The following is a 24,524-nucleotide window of genomic DNA, read 5'->3' as shown; positions in this document are numbered from 1 at the left end:
CAGAATTGAGAGGAAAAAAAAAAAAGATTGTAATGTTTAAGCCATACAATCTGTGGTAATTTGTGAGGCTTCAGTTGTATATAATAAGAACACTTTATTCCATTTACTATTGACTGTAAATATTTACTATTACTCAAGACTGATATAGAACTCATGACTCTCAAAATGGTCTGAGCTCAGCAAGGAGACAGATGAATACATAGGATGGATGGTCTGCTCGAAAGAGGAAGTCCAGAGCACTCTGGGAGCAAAGAGAAGGGCATGGAGATCTAGCACATGTAACCTGGGATTTGCTAACTGGGTCCCAGTAGTGTTTTAAAAATTGAGAAATCTCATAAAAATCTAGTCTTTCATCTTCTATTGAAAAATAAAACTGTGGTCACCCTAGGCCTGCATTTTCATAGCTGCTACCTTCAGAGACACTGTTCACCACTGTCCACACCACTCCCTATCATCTACTTGCGCAGCCAGATGCCCTCACTTATGTTGTCTGTCATGTGAGATCCCTGACATGAATGTTGCCTTTTTTATGCTCATAAATGTGCACAGCTAATTGTGGATTACCCCCTCTATGTTAGCCAGTCAGCCAGGTAAACTCAAACTAGGCCCAAAACCACAATGCTGACACTGTGAAGGTCTCTTGGCACCATATTGTATCACTCAGGACATTTCAGAGCTGGGAGAGTCTTTGGGGTCAGGGTAGTCTAAACATCTCATTTCCCATTTTGGAAACAGACACTCAGAGAGGTGAGTCACCTACCCCAGGTCACACAGCTAGAAAGCAGGTAGCCAGAATGAGAACCCAAGTTCCCTCATGCCTAGCCTGCTGTTTTTCCTATTAAATAATTCCCCCTCCCGTCCCCTTATCTTGGTAGAAAAAGGAAAGTATCAGTTTGCCACATAGAATTGGGAAAGTATTGTCATGTGATGTTTAATCCATGTTTGGGCCTTTTTTTTCAACACTGTCAGAGAAATTATCAAAAGAAAATTATTGGAAAGTGTTAGCTGTGTATTATGGCTTCCAAGTCCATGAGCACAGATGTCCACTGGCAAAGTTGAAATAAAATTGGAAGAAATTAAAACTCATTTTGTTTTCCAGGCTCTGGTAATAAAAAATTCTTGCTGCAGATGAGTGCTCAGGCTCAGTCTCATCCCCCTTATTATCAGACAAAAGCAGAACCCAACAAAAATAGAAACTAATGCAGAAATCTGCTCTGGTTTCTTCTTTTGTGTACCAATGTTTTTGTTGGTCAAATCACATTATGGAGCAATCATTAAGCAATGGCTTATCTTTCTAGGCCCCAAAGTACCTATTAAGGATGTGAAGGGATGGTCCATTAAAAAACAGGATGGTATGAGAGCCCTATCTCTTTGGGTCTCTGTGCCCCAGACTGGTGGTAGAGAGAATAATTAAGCATGAAATCTATCAAAGAATGGATGAGATGAGAAGTCGTGTCAGCTGGCTATGGGCTTTGGAGCCAGATTTTCTGGGTTCCAATCCCAGTTCTGTCATTGACTAGCAGTCTGACTTTGGGCAAGATACTTAACCTGTTGGTGCCTTCATTTCCTTATCAGTGAAACAGGGATGATGATTCTCGTCCCTGCCTTCCAAGATTATTTTGAAGATTCAGAACACTAAGTCTTAGTGTCTCACTTGATAACTGTTAGCTGGACCATCACGGCAGGTGACCAAGATCCTCCCCTTGACCAAATGGTAGTTAGGCTTCTTTGACCCCTGTTTTTGGTTAAGCCTTGACTGTGGGCTTCTGTGTCTGTACTTGCTAAGCCCAGTTTTTGAATCCTAAATCCTGCTAAGTCAGTTTGAAGAAATCCCCCATCTGTGATATGTGACCACCCTTGATGTATGATCAAATTCTTCATTCCACACACCCTTGGTATCTGACCACCCTGACCTGCCTTCAGCAAGAATCCTGTTAAGTCGGTTTAGCAAAAATCTCCTACCTGTGATGTCTCCTCTTAGTAGTTTTCCATCCACTGACTCCTTACTCTGGTCAGTGGCTATAAATCCTGATTTGTCCTTGTTGTTTTGGGAGTTGAGCCCAATCTCTCCTACTGCAATACCCCCACTGCAGCATGCAGGGCACTTTATGTTCACTCTCTCATTTAATTTTTGCAAAAAGCCTGTGGGTAGGCATTATTACCCAATTTCACAGATGAGGAACTGAGTCAGAATGGGTAAATGGCTGCCCAAAGTCAACCAGCCATAAGTGTTGGGGAGGGAGTATGAGGCTGGAGCCTGCGCCCATGCCCCTCTGGCACTGTGGAAGGCTTGATGAGTGGTGGGCACGGATGAAGGATAGGATGCCTGAGGAAAAGCTGGGAAATGGATCTCATATTCGATGTAACACAGGGCCACATAGATGCGAGTCTTTGAGGGATTGTTGGGGGCTTGGGATTAGGCATTCCTGAGTTGGCACGCTATGCTGAAACCTTTACCAGGCTGGTAAGGGTGATCTCAGAGATGAGAAGGAGTGGGGTGCATGTGTGTGTGTGTGGGGGGGGGGAATGAGAAATATTAGATAATTTTTTTTGCATTGTTTCCTGTAATGCTTTAGAGAAGATTCTTGGCCCCTGGGCTGGTGTCCAGACTCCATGTCCTATTGTGTCAACCCCACTCTCCTTCATGAAAAGGTACACCGTGGGGCTGTAGAGCACTTGAGCTGGAGGTTGTCTGGTCCAGTCTCTACTGTAGAGACCCAGAGAAGCTAAACTGATTAGTTTAGATTCATGGAGAAGCAGAGTTGGGTCAGAAACTAGATATCCTGATTTATTAATTCATTCTGTAAATAGATATTGAACATGTACTTTGTGCCAAAGACATTAGCCTTTTAGGAACCTCTTAGAACCCTACCTTCTCCAATTGAGCACAGGATTCCATCTCCTTTTTTCTCTTTTCCTAACTCATCACTGAATACCTCCTAGGCCCCAGGCCCTGCCAGGGGCAGTAATGGATCAGATGAGGATTTAGCAACATAGAGATTATAATGAGCACCCTCCCCTGATCCCAGGCCTCCCAGGTAGACAGGTGTGGCCATCAGCCCTCACCCCCCTTTCCAGGCATCTGCTGGTTTCCCTCTGCTCTTCTGCATCCATGCATCCACATTCCCAGAATTAGTCATTCGTGCAGCAGCCTCCAATTTCCTTCTGCTGGCTCATTTCTGGGTTGTCTCCAGTATGCCTCTTTCCAAAGGATTAAGTGGCTTGTCCAAGGTTGTATGCCAGTTCCATCATGGGCTCCAGTATTTAGACTTAGATTGGGGATGGTTTCCCTGGGGGAAGGAGGGAAATCTATTATTTTTTGATAACTTATCAGAAATGTCACATATCCCATATGCACATTCCTTTCTTTTAGGATTCAAGATTTAAAAAATAAACTCAACTGCCTAGTGACTTGCTTTTCTACCCAGCTCTGCCCTTTCCACATACTCTTTCTTTGCTGCATCACCACCTTGGCCTCTAGGCCTTTGTGTTCTGCTCATAAAGAGACCCCCACCCCTCAGTAGTGCTATGACTTTGGGCAAGTTGCATAATTAGCATTTGAGGCCTCAGTTTCCCTTTCTGTAGAACTGAAACGATGGACAAAACCATAGTTGAAATGCATGGTGAGCATGTAGTAAATGTTAATTTCCCTCCCCCTTGGCTGTCCCAAAAGGATTTCTTTTCTTAGAGGAGGGCATCCATCTTTTTTCCATTTCAGAATGTTGTCATTTCCCCTTTATGTAGGGAGTGGGGTTTGGCACCAAGAAGCCAGGTTTGGCGCATCTTGTCAGGGTGGGAAGTAATATTGAGGGACTACACAGGGACTGGAGGGAACTGAGAAGGAGCTGGTCATCTCTTCCTGCCTGTGTGGATTGGCTGCTGGTCTCTGGGGGACTCTCTGCCCCACCCCGCAGGACGGGATTTTTGTGGTCCTACCCTGGATCCTCAAGGCCATCCATGTGCTCTCCATCCAGGCCTCAGGGAAGCCAAACAGGAAGTGAGCACTATCACGTGGGCAGTGCCCAGACCACCAGCCATGGGTCAGGGCTCAACTCTGCATTTGTGTGTGTGTAGGTACATGTGCGTGGGCCTACCTGCTTCAGTTTGCATGTGTGTGTCCGTGCATGTATTTCTCACAGCTCCATGGGAACCTGCTAGATGGCAGACAGGAAAGGAGTAGAGGAAGGACTTTTTCCAGGTCTGGGGAGTCAGGAGACCTCTGACCCTGTCTCCTCACCCAGCCATGGGGGATTGGCCAAATGACCTCTTCTTCTTTGATTCTGCAATGAACCATGGAACTGGCTCCCATTTGGCTGCCAGTCACCTCATCTGGGCATCCAGGCTGCAGGTCAGCTTTGTGGTCCTGAGGGTGGCCTGGCTCCAGAGCTAAGGAGGTCAGCCTGATGATAATCTGCAGACTCCAGTCTCTGAGTGCAGAGCCACAGGTGGATCAGGAGCTGGGGGGCAGAGGTATGGGAGGCAGCCCCTTGCTGCCTACCTAGCCATCTGGACTCCATTGTGCCCTCTCCCCATGCCAGTCCCTATAGCCATCACTCCAAGCACCAGTCTCCTCCTCATTCTCCCACAGGAACACATTGCTCATTTTGTCCATCTGTGAAAATGTAAGTACAGTGCTGCCTAAGAATGACATGTGAGCCATCATCAGGCCTCAGCACAGCCCGTGGCACCAGGAGACTCTGTTACAGTGCCAATAACATGAATCCGTGGGTCTTAGTGACTTGGCCTATTGTTACTAAGTGCACATGGCCCATATCCATATGTCTTCTTTGAGGGGCCTCCAGAAATGTCTGCGTCTTGTAATTTAGGATTCAGGGGCCCTAGTGCTAGGAGCAGTGCTGGGGGAAGGCCACTCTTTGATTTTTACTGTGGAGCTGTAAGACCTGATCTTCGCCTAAACTCCAGAATTGGTCATAGCCCAGATTCTGATTTCAGAAAGATGCTAGACTATTGGAATAGTCCCAGTGTATACCCTTGAAAAGACTTTCTCTAACACTTTAAAGCTTAATTCTCTTAGTTACAAATTCATATGATTTTTCTTGTGTTTCTTTTTTTCTTTTCTTTTTCTTTTTGTAGCTCTAGTGTCTAGCAGAGTACCTGGCAGGTAGTAGGAGCTTAATAGATGTATGTTGAATGAATGAAGTATAGATTCCTGTTAGATCTTATCAGTCATGTTTACCCTAGTATAAAGGAGTGTTCAATCTTTCCCAGTAAATAAGCACATGGCAAGGCTGGACAGGTGACTGAATAGAGCTCTTGTCAGTTTGGGAGCTGTTCTACACCAGCCCTACTGACTCCTCCAATCAGGGCATGCCAATTTTATTTGACTTGCTTCCAGCCACCTTCAGGAGCCCATACAAGGTGGGCACAAGTGGCCTAGCTCTGAGAGTTCAGAAAATAAAGATGTCCCTAAGCTGTTGGTCTCTTGGTCCCTTTGGGTTCTGTCCTAGGAGTCTATACATAGTCGAAATACACTGTCCCTCCTGTGAGCAGCCTCAGAAATGGGGCAGCTGCTGTCACTGGGCTCCTCACAGGAATCTGGAAGGTCTGTGGAAGTTTCTCTGGTGATGTGACATAGTGCCCACATTGGGAAAAATGGTTATTGGTTGCTGGAATGTTTCCTACAGAACCCTGGGAGACAGAGGGAGGAAAAAGAGCAAGTAGGAGCTTGTCCCACTCTGCCCAGGGAATTTCTCTCCCTGTCTCTTCAAAAGAATGAACAAAGGCTGACAATCCCGTTCGCCCCTAAAGACATGAGGAAAATTGCCATATGGCCTGCCCTGCTCAGTATGAAGCGGAAACTTGGCAAATGAGGTGCCCAGATTTAGAGACCCTTAGACCTTGAAGGGACCCCTGAGAGCATCTGTTCTAGCCTCCTCATTTTAACGTTTTTTTTTTTTTTTTTTTTTTTTGGGGACAGAGAGAGACAGAGCATGAATGGGGGAGGGGCAGAGAGAGAGGGAGACACAGAATTGGAAACAGGCTCCAAGCCATCAGCCTAGAGCCTGACTCGGGGCTCAAACTCAACGGACCGCGAGATCGTGACCTGGCTGAAGTCGGACGCTTAACCGACTGCGCCACCCAGGCGCCCCCAGCCTCCTCATTTTAGAAGCATGTCACTTAATTTTCAAGCAGCTGGGGATTTTCTTGTTATCTTTTTGTTATTGATTTTAGCTTAATTCTACTGTGGTCAGAGAACATACTCTGTATGGTTTCACTTCTTTGGATTGTGTCAAGACTTGCTTTATGGCCCCATGGACGATCAATTTTGGTACATGTAAAACTTTGGTAAACTTAGAGAAATGTGTGTCTTACTGTTGTTGGGTGCAACATTCATTGTAAGCTAATTAGATCAAGTTACATATTATAGTGTTCAAATCTGGGATATTTTTGTGATTTTTCCTGTTTGTTCTATCAGTTACTGAGAGGCATATTAAACCTTCCATCATGACTCTAGAGTGCATACATATTTTTAAATTCTGCCAAGTTTTGCTTCATATTTTTGAAGTCGTGCTATGAAATGCAATTGAATTTAGAATTGCTATGGCCTCCTGGTGGACTGAATTTTTATCATATTAGTTGTTCCTCTTTATCTCTAGTAATGCTTCTTGCCTCAAAGTTTACTTTGGTATTAGTTCAGCTCTCCTGTTTTCCTTAGGTTTAGGCTTATATGGCATATCTTTTTTTCCTTCCTTCATTTGACCTACTTGTACCCTGATATTTAAGGTGTGTCTTTTAAAAGCAGTATATTGTTGGGTTTCTGATAATTTCTGTCTTTTGATTGACCTATTAGGCCATTTACATTTCATATAATTATTGATTCAGTGGGTTTAATTTTACCATCTTACTTTTCTTATTTTCTTTTGTCCCATCTGTTCTGTAGTCCTTTTTCTTTTTTTTCCTGCCTTCTGTCAGTTAAATCAACTATTTTGAACATTTTTGTATTTTAAAATTTTTATTGAAGTGAAATTAATGTAACATAAAATTAACCACTTTAAAGTTAACTTAGTACATTCACAATGTTGTGCAACCACCATTCCTCTATCTCTAGTTCCAAAGCATTCTCATCACCTCCAAAGGAAACCCCATGCCCCCTAAGCAGTCACTGCCCATTTCCCCCTCTCCTCTTCCCTAGTTAAGACAAGTGTGCATTCTGTCTCCATAGATTATGGATAAATCAAATACTTTTTTTTTTATCATTCATTTCCTCTTCTATTAGCTTGTTATTATGCATTCTCTTAGTGGTTACCTCAGGTTATAATGCACATCTATGACTTATTAGATTTTACTTCAAATTAGAACTTTTATAGCTTCCAGGGCAAGGGAACTGTTTTAGACATGCTCTAATTTTTGTCTCCTCAACCTTGTGCAGCTGCTGAGAGCCAAGGTTAGCTCACTAAACTCTTAGGTTCCTCTTTCTGCTTGGCTTCGTATCCACTTGCCTTAAACTATGAATCAGCAAGAACGTTATGGGACAAAGTGCTGGCAGAGCATTCAACTCAATCACTTCACTTGGTTTTCTTCTGTCTGAGATTCTGTTTCCTCAAGTCCTGCCTGCCAAGGTCTCTCTCCAACACCTTTTACTTTCTCCCTCCCTCCCTCCCTCCCTCCCTCCCTCCCTCCCTCCCTCCCTCCCTTCTTCCTTCCTTCCTTCCTTCCTCTCATTCTTTCTTTGTTTCTTTCTTCCTTTCTTTCTTTTCCTTCCTTCCTTCCTTCCTTGCCTTTTGTATCTCATCTAGCTTTTTGAGATGTTCTCAGTGGGAGGGCTGGTCACAAGTTACTCCGCCTTTCTCAGGAACAGAAATCTGGCTCCCTCACTTTATAGCAAGGAAGCAGAGGTCTGGAGGGGAAGTGGTTGTCTAGTTTCATCCTGCTAATTAAGGCAGAGCTGGAATTAGAAATCAGGTCTCCTGATACCCATTCCAGTGCTGTTTCCACTAGAGCATGTTGGGCAACAAGATGATCTTAATCTATCAAACACCCACCCAGGCCATAATTCATTTATTAAACAAATATTTTTGAAGGTCTTGCTCTGTGCCAAGCATTGGGCAAATAAATGTGTCTTTTTTTTTCCTGACTGCTTTTGAGATATTCTCTTTGTCTTGTTTTTCAGAAGTTTTATTATGATACATGTAGGTGTGGTCTTCTTTGTATTTACTTTATTTAGAGATGATATACCTTCTTAAATCTATAGCTTGAGGTTTTTCACCCATTTTGGAAACATCTCAACAATTACGTCTCAAATATCTTATCTGCTTCATGCTTTTCTCCCTCTTGTTTGGAGACTCCAGTTACATGTGTGCAATACTTTCAGGAATTATATACAACCTTGGCAGGGGGTGTGGATCAGGCAGGTCTATTATTTAAGAAATAGGTTTAGCTCCCTGTTGCAGAGACATAGAATAACAGTGGCTTAAATAAAATCATTTGTTTCTCTTTTATTTAATAGGCTGGAAGTAGGCATTCTAGTTTTCCAGCAGTGGCTCTGCTCCTCAGTTGTTGACCTCATCTGCCTGAACCAGTATGGCTTTCACTACATCTTTGCTCCAGTCAGATGGATGGAAGACGTGGGTAAGAAGTTTCTCCTCAGAGTTTCTCCCTGGAGGTTGTCTACCTCATTGTATTTCACATCCTATTGACTGAAATTTGGTCAGTTTGCCACAACTAACTGCAAGGAGGGGGGGCAGGGAAATGTAATCTTTATTCTGGGAGGTCATTTCTTATGCTAAGATTTAGAGAGTCTATTGCTTTGAGACAAAAGGAGATACTAAGTACTGGGGGACAATTAGCAGCCTCTTCCACAGAAATGAATCATAATACAAGGCAACAGGTTCCAAACTAAGGCCTCAGAGGAAGAAGTTGGAAAAAGTGTCATAAAAGAAGTAACATCTGACTCGGCATTGAAGGGTGAATAGGAGTTTACTGAGGGAAAAAATGATCAAATGACACTCCAGGCAGGAATACTGGCAGAAGCACTTGATTCTTGAGAGCAGAGCTCACATATCTTTTTTCGTCTTTCTAACCCCAGTGACTGGTACATAACGTCTTACTATGTTGATATTGTCAAATGGAATCAACTGTGAGGGCAGAAGGAGAGGGAGTGTTTCACTCTGGAGACCGGAGGCCTTGTGGAGCTGGAAAGGCAGTCATTAGCATCATCATGGATATGGGAGAGGATTCATGCCACTCTACATACATTGAGATCTAAGGTGGAAACAAGCATGCTAAGTTGAAATTGCCCTGGGAGACAGCTTGGGCAGCAGTGGGGACTGGAGATGTGGTGTGGGGGTTGTCCTTGGGAGAGTGACAACTGAGGCTATTTTGAGAGGCTACTGTCTTCTAAGGAGAAAATGTATTGAGAATAAAAAGGCTAGGCAAGGACTCAACCTCTGTAATGAAGCAAAAGAAAGAGGAAGCAGAAAGGCCGGCTGTGCAGGGCAGGCTGCACTTGAGAGCTTTCAGAGGCCTCTTTCCTCTCTGAGGGACTCCCCGACTCTTCCAGACTGTCTACTCCCCTGGACCTGGCCCACCTCCTTTCTGTGACTTGTTCTTCCCTTGATGCCTGCTAGCTTTCAATTAATGACTAATTCAATTTCATGTTCATTAAACTTTCATCAGATAATTATATTTCATCCATAAAAGGATTTGAGGCAGCATTCTAGCTTAATTTTTATCATACAAGTAATCCATATTCACTGTTAAAAGTATCAGAAAATATAATTAAACAAAAGAAAGGATATTAAAATTACCCATGATCCCTCCACCTAGATTGTTAGCATTTGGTACATATGTGTTCAGATTTATCTATGCTCTCTCCTTCACTAATAGTATTAGTATCAATCAGTGCTAATCTTAAAAAAATTTTTTCTATCTCAGAAGAGAGTGAGCACACACAAACCTGTGGGGGAGAGGGGTAGAAGGGGAGGGGGGAAAGAGGCAGAGAGAGAGAGAGAGAGAGAGAGAGAGAGAGAGAGAGAGAGAAAGGGAGAGAATCATAAGCAGGCTCCACACTCAGCACAGAGCCCAACATGGGGCTCGATCCCACAACCCTGGGATCATGACCTGAACTGAAATCCAGAGTCCAACTCAACCAACTGAGCCACCCAGGTGCCACAACAATTGGTTATATTTTTGAGCCGTATGTTCCAGCCACCGTTATGTTTGATATCTGTATTACATTGTTTAAACCTCATAGCGGCCTATGACATAGTTATTACTACTATCCTAATATTATATAGATAAGGAAACTGAAGCACAGAGGTTTGAAATTTACCCAGAGTGTGTTATTATTTTTTTAAATATAGTTGACACACAATATTAAATTAGTTTCATGTGTGCAATTTAGTGATTTGACAAGTTTGTGTATTAGATTATGTTCACCATAAGTGTAGCGACCGTCTATCTTATTACATCACTATTACAGTATCATTAACTGTATTCCTTATGCTCTGCTTTTTATTCCTGTGACTTACTTATTCCATAGGTGGAGGCCTGTATCTCCCACTGCCCTTCACCCATTTTGCCCATCTCTGTACCACTATCTCTTCTGGCAACCATCAGTTTGTTCTCTGTATTCATAGTTCTGATTCTGCTTTTTGTTTGTGTATTCATTTTTAGATTCCATTTATGAGTGAAATCACATGATCTTTGTCTTTCTCAATCTGACTTATTTCACTTAGCATTATACCTTCTGGGTCCATCCATCTTGTCTCAAATGGCACGATCTCATCCTTTTTTATGGCTGTGTAATATCCCATTGCGCGTGCACGTGTACATTTTCCTTATCCAGTCGCCTATTGATGTCTTTCATGTCTTGGCTATTGTAAATAATCCTGTAATAAATGTAAAGATGCATGCATCTTTTCAAGTGTTTTTGGTTTCCCTGGGTTAATACTCAGTAGTTGAATTATTGGATCACATAGTATTTTTTTAATGTTTATTTATTTATTTTGAGAGAGAGAGAGCATGCAAACAGGGGGAGGGGCAGACAGAGGAGAGAGAGAATCTCAAGCAGGCTCCACACTAATACTCCAGAACCTGACATGGGTCTTGACCCCACAAACCATGAGATCATGGTTTGAGCTGAAATCAAGAATCAGTCGCTCAACTGACTGAGCCACATGGTATTTCTAATTTTTTAAGTTTATTTATTTATTTTGATTGAGAGAGAGAGAGAGAGAGAGAGAGAGAGAGAGCAGGGAAGGGACAGAGAGAGAGAGAGAGAGAGAGAGAGAGAATATCCCAAGCAGGCTACATACTGTCAGCTGAGAGGCCAATGCAGGGCTTGATCTCATGAACCGTGAGATCATGATGTGAACCAAAATCAATAGTTGGATGCTTAACCGACTGAGACACCCAAGTGCCCCCCATGGTATTTCTATTTTTAATTTTTTGAGAAACCTCCATAATGTTTTCCATAGTGGCTGTACCAATTTATATTCCCACCAACAGTGATGAGCATTCCTTTTTCTCCATATCCTTGCTAACATTGGTATTTCTTGTCTTCCTGATTTTAGTTATTCTAACAGGCGTGAGGTAATATCTCATTGTCATTTTGAGTTGCATTTCCCTGATGATTAGTGATCATCATGTGCCTGTTGGTCATCTGTATATCTTCTTTGGAAAAATGTCTATTCAGGTCCTTAGCCCATTTTTTAATTGGATTGTTTGTTTTTTTGGTGTTGAGTTGTATGAATTATTTATGTATTTTGGATATTAACCTCTTGTCAGATATATCATTTGCAAATATCTTCTGCCAGTCAGTAGGTTGCCTTTTTGTTTGGTTGATGGTTTCCTTTGCTGTGCAGAAGCTTTTTACTTTAATGTTGTTTTAGGAGACGTATCTAGAAAAATGTTGCTATGGCTAATGTCAGATAAATTACTGCCTGTGTTCTCTTCTAACACTTTTATGGCTTCAGGTCTCAGGTTTAGGTCTTTAGGCCATTTTGAGTTTATTTTTGTATGTGGGGTTAGAAAGTAGTTCACTTTCATTCTTTTGCATGTAGCTGTCCATTTTTCCCAGCACCATTTGTTGAAAAGACTGTCTTTCTCCCCATTATATATTCTTGCCTCCTTTACCATAGGATTAGTTGAGCATATAAATGTGGGTTTATTTCTGGGATCTCTATCCTATTCTGTTGATCTATATGTCTGTAACTAGTATATTATTCTAACCTATGGTAATACCAGTTTGTTTTTTGACTTCTGATTATGAAAAATTTTCAAATTTATAGGTAAGCAGAGGGAATAGAATGATGAAGTCCTGTGCAGCCAACACCCAGCTGCAACAGCCATCAATTCATTAATTTGGTTTTACCCATTCTCCTAGCCAGCTCCACCTGAATTATTCTAAAGTGAATCCCATCCATCACACTATTTCATCCACAATGCATAGCTCCATAAACAAGGGCCCTTTTAAAATGTAACCACAGTCCTGTTAGCACTACCTGTCCAAGTGAGCAACTCCCTAACATCATCACTTTCTAATAGTGATGATCTAATCTCCCCAGTTTTCTCATAAATATTTCCTCACTGTTTATTTAAATCAGGACCACACATGCTCCTTCATAGTGTTGGGGCTGGAATTCACACCCAGATTGGTCTAGCCCCAAACCCATGCTCTTTCCAAACACCAAATTCACATTATGAATTGAAAAATCTGTGTGGTTTATACTACATTTAACTTAGACATATGTATATATACAACAATTTGTTGAGTTTTAGGTATTAATTAAGGCAGTAAAGCTAAGGTATTAATTTGTAATTTCCTCTTTACTAAGGAATTGGTGGAAAACCTCTATAATCTGCCAAGTTTCTCTTCTTATGTCCTGCAGGTATTTTGATCTCTAAGGAGTTTTCTACTCTATTTTTGTCTCACAATTTATTGTTCTGAGATTGTTATTTCCATATACAAAGATCTTTGTTGTTATTTTCATTCATCTATCCATTCATCCAACAAATTAATTGAGTATCTATTATTTGCCAGAGACTGTGACTGACAGATATGGGCCCAATTCCTGTGGACCTATATTCATTCGTATGCGGGAGAGAGACAAACCAAAAGCAAATGGACAAATTATTACAACAATTTTAAATTGCGATGAATACCATGTAAAAGCAGCAAGGAGTGAATGTAGAGAAGGATGGTAGAAATTACTATCAGAAATGATTTGCTTTTACTTGCTCAAAGTTCTTTTTAAGTGCATCCTCCATTATTGGTATTTACAAGAGATTGCATCTTTAAATATGCTTTTTGCTAACTGCTTGTGGCTTGATATCTGTTAATCTCCAGTAGCTTCCTTTTCTTTATTTGTGACGTTGCCATTTTGCTCCTCCACCTCTTTAATGTGTGCCATGTTCTGCTGACGATGTGACGATGCTGACGGTGGGACTTGGCACTTGGTTTGTTTGGTGAAAAGAGGAACTTCTATTCTGAGTTTAAGCAGAAGAGATCTCCCATTAGGCAGAAACATGGTTATCATAATGCTAGTTAGATCACTCTTCTGGGTGCTGTTGTTCTGTCCATGAAAATGTTTTTTAAATGGAGTTGGTAGATATTTATTGAAAATATTTAAGTGACATAAAAGTTTATACATGAACTAAAGTCTCTATCAACCCACTCTCCTTTCATTCTCATTCCTCAAGTATAAGCCCTAGTGGCATATCTGGATGACCCCCTCTATCTTTTCCTATGTGTTTGAGGTGAGGAAGAATAGATTGGAGAATGGGACCAGCTCACACAGATGGGTGGGATGGAGAGTCTGTGGGCGATGCTTATTATGAGAACCCTCCCTTGCAGGCAGCCAGAGTCTTCAGTGGTTATGACACCTCAGGGCCCTGTGAGCTATTTTGTTTTGGCCTAGGTGGTTACTGTTCTTTGGGAAGTTTACCTTTTGAGCTGGATACAGCTTAGCATATCACTTATCACTTCGCAATTTTTGGAGATAAAAATATAACAAATAGTGTTTATGACCCTCTTGTCATTGTAGGGCTGCTAGTTATTCTCCAGATTGGACAAATGTGAAAGGAGATGATTTGGCACCATCAAAATCATCAAATTTAACATAATAGGCCATTTGAAGGCAAATTCAAAAGGGATGTTCAATTAATGTTTCAACGGACACTACAACTGCTGAAACAGCGTGAATATGCAAAAGTAGATAAGTGGAAGAATATTAACCATGTAAACACTGATTATTTTTTTAAGTTTATTTATTTATGTTGGGGGGGGGTGCAGAGAAAGAGAGGGAGAGAGAATCCCAAGCAGACTCCATGCACTCAGTGCAGAGAGAGATGTAGGACTCCGTCTTAACAAACTGTGAGATCATGACCTGAGCCAAAATCAAGAGTCAGATGCTCAGCTGACTGAGCCACTCAGGTGCCCTAGCACTGGTTAGTAAATAAAATACATTTTGTTCACTATTTTTAAAAAATATTTATTTTAGAGGGAGGGAGAGAGACAGAGCATGAGCGGGGGAGGGACAGAGAGAGAGGGAGACACAGAATCTGAAGCAGGCTCCAGACTCTGAGTTGTCAGCACAGAGCCCGACTGGGGCTCAAACTCATGAACCACAAGATTATGAGCTTAAGTTGGATGCTTAACTGACTGAGCCACCCAGGCGCCCCTAGTTCACTATTCTTTAAGGGAAATACTTTGATCTCATTTTGGGTATATGTATGAATTTATATACAATTTTCTGAAACTTGCTGTTTTCACTCAACAGTATCTATACTACATACAGTTCTACCTCATTCTTTTGGTAGAATGCATAGTATTCCATAGCATGGATATTCTGTACTGTATATAACCACTTTTCTATTGGTAGATATTAAGGATGCCTATAACTGTGTACTATTGTCAATAACATTGAAGCAAGTAGCTTTGTACAGATATCCTTGAATGTGTGTGTATTTCCATAGGATAGATTTCTAAAAGTGAATCTGAGTCAAAGGGTATATATATATATATATATATATATGTATATATATGTATATATATACACATATATATATATATATTTGAAATGTTGATAGACTTATAAGATTATCTTCTAAAGATGTTAAAACAAAGCACAGTGTATGAAAGAGCTCTATTCTTTAAACCCTACTCCCACTTGATATTATCAGGTCTTTACATGTTCCCAATATGATAGGTTTCATATCAATTGCTCTGATAACTAGGGAGGCTGATCATTTTTTTTTCGTTACATGTATTAGCCATTTGCATTTCTTACTCTGAAAGTGTCTTGTCTATTTCTTTAGTTCATTTTTCTGTTGAGCTATTTATTTTCTTTTTTAAAAAAATGTTTGTTTTGAGAGAGAGAAGGTGAGAGCGAGTGCTCGTGAGCAGGGGGAGGGGCAGAGAGAGAGAGAGAGAGGGAGAGAGAATCCTAAGCAGGCTCCTTGCTGTCAGCACAGAGCCAGGCATGGGGGCTCTGTCTCAACAAACTGTGATATCATGGCCTGAACCAAAATCAAGTCAGATGCTTAACTGACTGATCCACCCAGGCACCCCTACTTATTTATTTTCATGTTGATTTCTAGGAGCTCTATTTTATATCATAGGGATATTAACTTCTGGATTGTTACCTACATTGTACATATTTTCCAGTTGTTTTTTGTTGTCAAATGTTATCATAATTGTAATCATATTTTTTGCTACACGGAAAGAAATGTTTTCATTTTAAGGAGCCAAGATTTCAGGCTATTTTTTTCTGGCTTCTAGGTTCTACTTTCCCCAATATTAACCATTAACCATCTTCTTTGATTGTACTTGCTGAAGTGCTTCCTATTTAGCTACTTCATGCACAGTAGTAGGTAGGCTATAATCAGTGGGAAGGAGAATGAAGCAAGAGAGAGAAAGAAAGATGAGATGAAAAAAGGAAGAGGGAAGAAGAGTGAAGAGGGAGGAGAGAACTGAAGCCAAGAATTCTTAGCAGAATCTGCTAGCTCTTGTTCTTGTCTCTAACCTTCAAATGGCTCTTGCTTTCCCCACAGACCCTTCTAGGAAAGCTAATCATGGGAATGGGAGATACTTGTGTTTCTCAAGCTCCAATCCCTGCTGCCCCTAATGGCTTTCCATGCTGTTACCTTCCTAGAAATGCTCCAGATTCCTTTTTCAGCCACAACCCCCATTTCTCATGGCTTTTCTGGGGTGGGGCTTTAGGCTCTTTCCTCAAAACAAGACAAAACCTGATGCTCTACCTAAGAATGTCTTTTAGGACACATTCCATTGGAGGTGTGGGAGGTAATTTTAGGTGGTACATAAAATAACTTTGAATAAAAGTTGAGATAGTTATTTCCTTTCTAATTGCTTCCTAATCTTTCTGATTGTATCAAGGAGAAATTTAGCATGATGGTAATGTTTTCCACACCTCCCTAACTCATGCTAATCTCACTCCTTAACCAAAAAATAGGCCCCAGGATGACATCCTTTAGTAGACAACTATTTAGTTAGAATTTCACAACATGTTATTGTTTTCATTGTATTTATTTTCTATAGCTACATTCTATTTGTGGGAAATGATTATAGTAGGGATTTAGAGTAGAGATATAAAGTTTCCTTTTAAAGTGTATTTATTTTTAGAAAAACAGAGTCAACAATAGTACAGATGGTACTGGCATAAAATAAAACTCATGCCAGTGATACCCCATAAGTGGGAGTTTGGGAAGCAGGGAGCCACCTCAGTCATAGCCCCCCATCAGCTCTATTTCCCTTCATTCCACCCCTTGCCTAGGGGCATCTACTACCCCAGTCCCGCCTGTCCCCAAATTCTAGCTCCCTCTCTGCTCTTCCAATCATGTCAATACTGACCAGCTCTTGGAGCTCCCTTTTCTAAAGGAATTTACATTGGTATGTTAATGGGTGTTACCTGTTCAATTTAATCATGTCATTTTAATAATCACAGATCTCTTAGCTCATAAGAGAAAATGAAAAGAGCCTGTAAGTTCTGTGGTCATATAGGTGTCGGTCTAATTCTTGCCTTAAGCAAATATTAACTGTGACTTTGGCACGTCAGTTAACCCAAAGAGCAAGTTTATCATACTGGGACTTTAGGGAAGGGAGGAAGACAGCCTTATAGGGATACAGGCAAAGCCTTTAAAAAGATCTCTCTACTCCTAGCTAGAACAATTAGACCAGAAAAAAAAATGCATCCAATCTGGAAAGGAAGAAGTAAAATAATCTCTGTTCATAGATGACATGATCTTATATGTAAAAAACCCTAAAGATTCCACATACAAAAAAAACCCCGTTAGAACTAATAAATGAATTCAGCACAGTTGCAGGATACAAAATCAATACTCAAAAATCAACATTTCTATACACTAACAATGAACAGTTTGGAAGGGAAATTAATAAAACAATTCCATTTATATAAAAAGGATAAAATACTTAGTAATAAACTTAACCAAGTAGGCAGTAGACTTATACATTGAAAACTACAAAATGTTGCTGAAAGAAATTAAAGAAGATAAGAAATTAATTGGAAGAAGAGAAATAAATGGAAAGTCATCCTGTGTTAATGGGTTGGGAGACTTAATAGTGTTGATGTTCATATTCACCCCAAGTAATCTTCAGATTCAGTGAAATTCCTATCAAAATAACAATGGAATTTTTTTGGTAGCAATAGAAAAATAATCCTAAATTTCATATGGCATTTCAAATGATCCTGAATAGCCAAAACAATCAATCTTCAGAAAGAACAAAGCTAAAGGCCTCATGCTTCCTGATTTCAAAATATATTACAAAACTATAGTGATCAAAACAATATGGTATTGGCAGAAAGACTAACACTGAGACCAATGGAAAAGGAAAGAGAGCCCAGAAATAAACTGTTGCAGATATGGCCAAATGGTCTTCAACAAGGGTGCTGAGACTGCATCATGGGGCAAGGATAGTGTCTTCAACAAATGGTGATGGGCAAACTGGAGAACCACATGCAAAATAATGAAAATGGACTCTTCTTTTACATCATATACAGAAATTAGCAAAGTGGATTAAAGACCTAAATGTAAGACCTGAGACTAAATATTGTAGAAGAAAACACAGGGAAAGCTTCATGAAATGGAATTGGCAATTATTCCTTGGATATGAAACCAAAAGCACAGATAACCAAAACAAAAATAGAAAAATGAGATAACATCAAACTTAAAATCTTCTGCATGGCAAAGGAAACAATCAACAAAGTGAAAAGGCAACCTACAGAATTGGAGAAAATATTTGCAAACCATATACCTGATAAGGTGTTAATGTCTAAAATATATAAGGAACTCCTCCAACTTAAAAACAACAATAACAAACAAAACATGGGCAAAGGACTTGAATAGACATTTCTTCAAAAAAGATAGATGAAAGGCCAACAAACATGAAAAGAAGCTCAACATCACTAATCATCAGGGAAAAGTAAATCAAAACCTTAGTGAGATATCTCCTTGATGGCCACTATAAAAACAAAACCCAGAAAGTAACAAGTGTTGGTGAGGATGTAGAGAAATTGGAATGCTTGTGTGCTGTTAGTGGGAATATAAAATGATGCTGCAATTAAAAACATAATGGTAAATTTCATATATTAAAAAATAAAAAATAAAAAAAATAAAAATAAATAAAAATAAAAACATAATGAAGATTTCTCAAAAAACTAAAAATAGAACTTTCCTGTGATTCAGCAATCCTACCTCTGTGCCCATATCCAAAAGAATAGAAAACAGAATTGTGAAGAGATATTTGCACACCTATGTTCACTGTAACATTATTCACAATAGTTAAGATGTGGAAGCAGCCTAAATACCCAGCAGTGGATGAGTGGATAAAGAAGATGTAGTATGAACACACACACACACTCACTCACTCACTCACTCACTCACTGGAGTATTTACTCAGCCTGAAGAAGGAAATCCTGTCATATGCTACAAAGTGTACGAACCTGGAGGACATTATGCTAAGTGAAATCAGCCAATCACAAAAAAGACAAATACTGCCAGATTCTGCTTATATGAGGTGTCAAAAGTAGTCAAACTCTTAAAAAGTAAAATGGAGGTTGCCAGGGGCTGAGGGGAGGAGGAAATGAGGATTGTTGTTCAATAGATATCTAGTTTCATCATGCAAAATGAATAAGTTCCAGGGGCACTTGGGTGGTGCAGCCAGTTCAGCATCCAACTCTTGATTTCTGCTCAAGTCATGATCTCATGGTTCCTGAATTCAAGCCCTGCATCAGGCTTTACACTGAGGGTGCAGAGCCTACCAAGGATTCTCTTTCTCTCCCTCTCTCTCTGCCCTTCCCCTCTCACTGTCTCTCACTCAAATAAATAAACTTAAAAAAAATTAAGAAGAAAAAGAAAAGCCCTAGGGATCTCTTCTACAACAGTATGCATACAGTTATCAATACTGTACTGTACACTTAAAAATTGTTAAGGGGTTAAATTGATATTATATTAATTTATTTATTTATAATTATTTATAATGATATAAAAGTCCCTCCTTGCCAAATAGCATTATTCATAATAGCCCAAACTGAAATTACCTAAATGCCTGTCAGCAGGAGGGTAGATAAATAAAATGTACTTGAGTTTCTCAATGGAATACTACACAACAATGAGAATAAAGAACCACAACTACAAGAAATAGTATGGGTGAAACTCATAAGCATAATGTCGAGCAAAAGAAGCCAGACACAAGCGAGTTCATACTGTGTGATTCCACTTCCAAAAAGTACAAAACAGGCACAACTCGTGTGCTGTTAGAAGGCAGCATGGGGCTCCCCCTGGGGTGGAGGGTAGTGCCTGGAAGAGGTCATGGGCAGGGCTCCTGGGGCATGCTTGTGCTTCTTGACCTATGTGTTTGTTTCACAAGTGTGTTCACTTTGGAAAAACTCATTGGGCTGAGCACATGTGATATAGACACTTTTCTCTATGCCAATTATTCTTCATTACAAAAAATTTTTAAACTATTAAAAAAAAGCCCTTCCCACCATTTTGTGTATTATGTAGCCAAAGCTCCTTTTGGTGTCAGCAAAATGGGGAAGGATTGTTATCTACTTTATAGAAAGAGGAAGAGGAATCAGGAGAACCAAGGGGATCGGAAGAGCAAGTCCCAGAAACACCTCTGGTTTGGGACCTGCTCCGAGGAGGGGCTTCCTTCACCAGGACACAGATAATGAGCTCCAGGAGGTCCCATGAGAAGTGGTCCTGACTGGCGCTGGTGGAGCTGGTGCCCACCATGGCTCCTCCTCACCTTCCTCCTCATCCTTCCAGCTGCACTTTCCCGAGTGAGGCTGCGAACCAAGTATGCCAGCCCAGGAATTAAAAAGGCCAGCAAGGTACATTCCCAAACCAGTGCACAAGTGAAGGGCACAGCTGGCCCACACTATGTTCCAGGGAGCCTAGGGTGGTTCTTCCTATGAGATTTGAAGGACTGTTTACAGCTTCTGTAGGTGTTCCCTTTGTTAGTTATTTTCACTATGTGTTCCTGTGGCTTGGCAGTGATAAGCAGCCTGAGGGCCACTAGGAGGGAAGGCAAAGGTGTGCTGATTGGGGGAAGAAGTTGGGGGCTGATTGGGCCAGGTGTGTTCTTGGAAGGAGAGAATTTTGGGATCCAGGAGGCAAGAAGTGGATGGGGCATAGCCCAGAGGGGAGCAGAAGCAGGGATCCCAGGGTGGGCTGAGGAAGAGCAGGGGTGGGGAGCCCTTTGAAGGGCTGATATGGGGCAACTGGCTGATGCCAGAATGATCCCCACCCCTAAGAATGAGCAGAGGGCTCATTGGCTTATGTTCCTAAAGTGTGTTGTACTTATATCCCCAAGTGCCTTTGTCTTTAAACATTTTTTTTGAATTATGAAATACACACATACAAGTAATATTATAGTCATCCATAGAGACTCTTCCTATTTGCCACATTGGATTTAGAGCTCCCTGCCTCTCCAAGGGAAACACAAGCAAAAATGAACTATTGGGACCTCATCAAGATAAAAAGCTTCTGCACAGTGAAGGAAACAATCAACAAACCTAAAAGGCAACTGAGGGAATGGGAGAAGATATTTGAAAATGACATATCTGATAAAGGGTTAGTATTCAAAATGTATAAATAACTGACCAAACTCAACACCCAGAAAACAAATAATCCAGTGAAGAAATGGGTAGAAGACATGAATAGACACTTTTCAAAGAAGACATCCAGATGGCTAACAGACACATGAAAAGATGCTCAACATCACTCATCATCAGGGAAATAAAAATCAAAACCACAGAGAGATACCACCTCACACCTGTCAAAATGGCTAAAATTAACAACTCAGGTAACAACAGATGTTGGCAAGGTTGCAGAGAAAGGGAACCCTTTTGCACTGCTGGTGGGAATGCAAACTGGTGCAACCACCCTGGAAAACAGTATGGAGGTTCCTCAAAAAATTAAAAATAGAACTACCCTATGACCTGGCAATTGCTCTACTAGGTATTTATCTAAAGGATACAAAAATGCTGATACAAAGGGGCATATGCACCCCAATTTTTATAGCAGTGCTATCAACAATAGCCAAAGTATGAAAAGAGCCCTAATGTTAATTGACTGATGAATGGATAAAGGAGATGTGGTATGTGTACCTACACACACACAGACACACACACACACACACACACACACACACACACACACTGGAATATTCCTCGGTGATCAAAAAGAATAAAACCTTGCCATTTGCAACAATGTGGATGAAACTAGAGTGTAGTATGGTAGGTGAAATGAGTCAGTCAGAGAAAGACAAATATATGATTTCACTCATGTGGAAGTTAAGAAAACAGATGAATGTAGGGAAGGGAAGGAAAAATAAAATAAGATAAAAATAGAGAGGGAGACAAATCATAAGAGACTCTTAAATACAGAGAACAAACTGAGGTTTGCTACAGGGGAGGTGGGTGGGGGATGGGCTAAATGGGTGATGGGCATTAAGGAGGGCACTTGTGATGAGCACTGGATATTATATGTAAGTGATGAATCACTTAACTTTACTCCTGAAACAAATACTGCACTACATGTTAACTAACTTGAATGAAAAAAAAAAAAAAAGAACTTGACTCTCACTTTAGAGAAATGAAAGAGTATGGCTAAGTCAAAGCTCTACTACCCTTTCTATCTCCCCCTAGGAATGTCCATTCTCTAGAACTCAGTGCTCATCCTTGTTGTACATGGTTTCAAACATTCCCTGCATTGTTTGCTGGGACTCCAGGGGGGATGTCTATAATCAGAATCCTTGGCCCTACAGAGAGAGTGATGGTTTGGATTCACAGGGACAGAGGCAAGAACTTCTGGGAAGGAGAGGTTGCTCAGGACAAGAAAGCCATGGGGACCTCTAAGTGCCTGGGGAAATGAGGAGGAAGCCAAAGGGGCCTGAGGGCTGGTGCTGGGTTGGGTGAGGGCTGCAGAAGAGCTGTAGGTGGTGGGTCTGCGAGCGCAGATTTTCCCAGGGAAGCGCTGGAAGCAGCGTGTGACCACTTCTTGTGACCCCATAGCCATCAGAAAAACTGCAAAGGTGGTGAAATGCTGTGTGTGATTAATTTCTCGTGGAACTCGGTGGAGGCTCTGCAGTGTGCTTATGCTGGCCAGTGTGGGTGGTGCAGGGGGATGTGGAGGGGCATGGCTGGCTCTGGTTAGTCCAAAAATGCTGGTTGGAGCACAGGAATGTGTGCATCTGGCCTCTCTCCCTCCATTTCTGTTTTTCAAAAATGCTGGGTCTAAAATGTAGAGGACAGAGACTTGCACATGTCTGGAATAATTAGACAAATACCTAATTATTCCATTTCCTCAAGCCAACAACACCCACCCAACTGTGATTCGGCACAGGGGAGTGTGCAGAGATTACCTGGGCCATGTTTCTTGCTCTGAGGGACTCATAGGCCTGTGTCACAGCCCCAGTGAGAGTCTGCTATGGGAAAAGGATCCAGGCTAGTGCTGAAGGACCACCGGGGCATGATAGGTTCCCGCTGATGGGGCAGGAAGATCTTCGCAAAGGAGAGGCACTGAGAGTGAACAGGACATCTCTGGGGGTCAACAGGAGTGGGGGTAGGAGGGGTGAAATGCCTATGGAGGAGGGCACAGGGAAAGGTGAGCTGGACAGGGAGTGAGGCCACATTGCACACACAAGGCATGAAGAAGAACATGATAAGGCCTGTGGCTGTTCCCTGTGGGTGATGGAGACACAGGATTTCTGAAGTTGTGTGATTCAGCCGAGTTCAAGAGGATAATCAAGACTGGATGGAGTTGAGTGAAGAAGGTCGACTGCCATGAGCGTCTGGATGAGACCATTGGCAGTTATCCAGAGCAGCAGCCACCACTTCTCATGTTTAATGAGGACTCCCTGTGTACCAGGTGTGGTGCTGAGTCTTTTACTCACACCCTCTCACTTTCTCCTCCATAGAAGGGGCTAATCTAGCCATGTTGTAGATGAAGAGACTGAGGCTCAGAGAGGTGCAGTAACCTGCCTGAGAAACCGGATGGTAAGTGGAAGAACCAGAATTCCAGTCAGGGCTGTCTGACCTCACATCCTGCTCTAAACCTCTCTGCTACTCTGATCAGACCTGCTGAGAGTCCAGCTACCACTTGAGCATTCCCCAGTCTCCTGGAGGGTCGGCAAGGTCATAAATGCCCACCATTTGGGGTTTGTGTAGAGTAGATGTTCCATCAGGTCACAAGGCCCACTGTCACCATTACAGGAAATGCTATCCATGTGTCTGGGACAAGATGGAGGCTGAGGCTGAGCTGAGAATGGCTGGATGAGGGGCAGGAGGGTGGGCATTCTGGGGATACTGCTCTCTGGGGGTTTCTTGCTGCCTCAGAAGGGGAGAGCCTGTGCATGGGAACTACCGACAGGTGTCCCTTGTCATTGAAAGGCACCGTGAGCAGGTGAGGGAACAAGCATGGGGTGGGGGAGTCTACCTGGTGTCAGAGCCAAGAGGGAGCAGCTTTGGTGGCAGTGATGGTGGACTGCCTCTCCTCTGAGGTCCCCACTTGTAGGGGCCTCTACAGGCTTTCCCATGGCAGCATTGTGGTGGGCAATTGCAGGCCTCAGCAGCCTGAGAAATCCATGAGGGCCCATGAATGGGAATGTCTGGATATTACCACCTTATTAGGTGTCCCCAGCTAGCCCACAGGGTCATAGCCACTCTGTCATGGTTTCCTCTTCCCCCAAGGATTTCTGGGAATTTGTCTGATGTGACTCCAGGCCTCTGCTGCTCCAAAATGAGGATCCTTCTGTTATTTCCCTTCCCTCCCACTGATCTCCAGTTTGCCCTATGAGCTGGAACCCCAGTTGTGTATGTGGTCAAAGTATTTTCTCATAAAGCTCTTCAGTGCCATATATAGTGGGGTTAAAGTAGATGCTCAGACACTTCACCTGACACCACACATGAGAGGAGCTGAAATCTGGAATTCAGGATTCAGAGGAAGGAAGGGAAGGACGGTGGGCAGGACGCTACATTTGTTGAACATCTGCTATAATGGCAGGACTCTCCTAGGTATCT

At 41.8% G+C, this 24,524-nt stretch overlaps 1 long non-coding RNA gene across 1 annotated transcript in view; it reads left to right on the top strand.

Moving 5' to 3' along the window:
* Positions 1–24,524, top strand: part of LOC131516573 (uncharacterized) — a 127,267-nt gene that overhangs the window by 31,480 nt on the left and 71,263 nt on the right. Inside the window, exon 3 of the long non-coding RNA XR_009264155.1 lies at positions 8,468–8,589. This is a non-coding gene — a long non-coding RNA (uncharacterized LOC131516573). The remainder of the gene's footprint in view (positions 1–8,467; positions 8,590–24,524) is intronic.

Source organism: Neofelis nebulosa, chromosome 7 (genome assembly GCF_028018385.1).
Source record: "Neofelis nebulosa isolate mNeoNeb1 chromosome 7, mNeoNeb1.pri, whole genome shotgun sequence".
NCBI classification, from domain to species: domain Eukaryota; kingdom Metazoa; phylum Chordata; class Mammalia; order Carnivora; family Felidae; genus Neofelis; species Neofelis nebulosa.
This window is presented reverse-complemented; position numbering and strand designations above follow the sequence as displayed.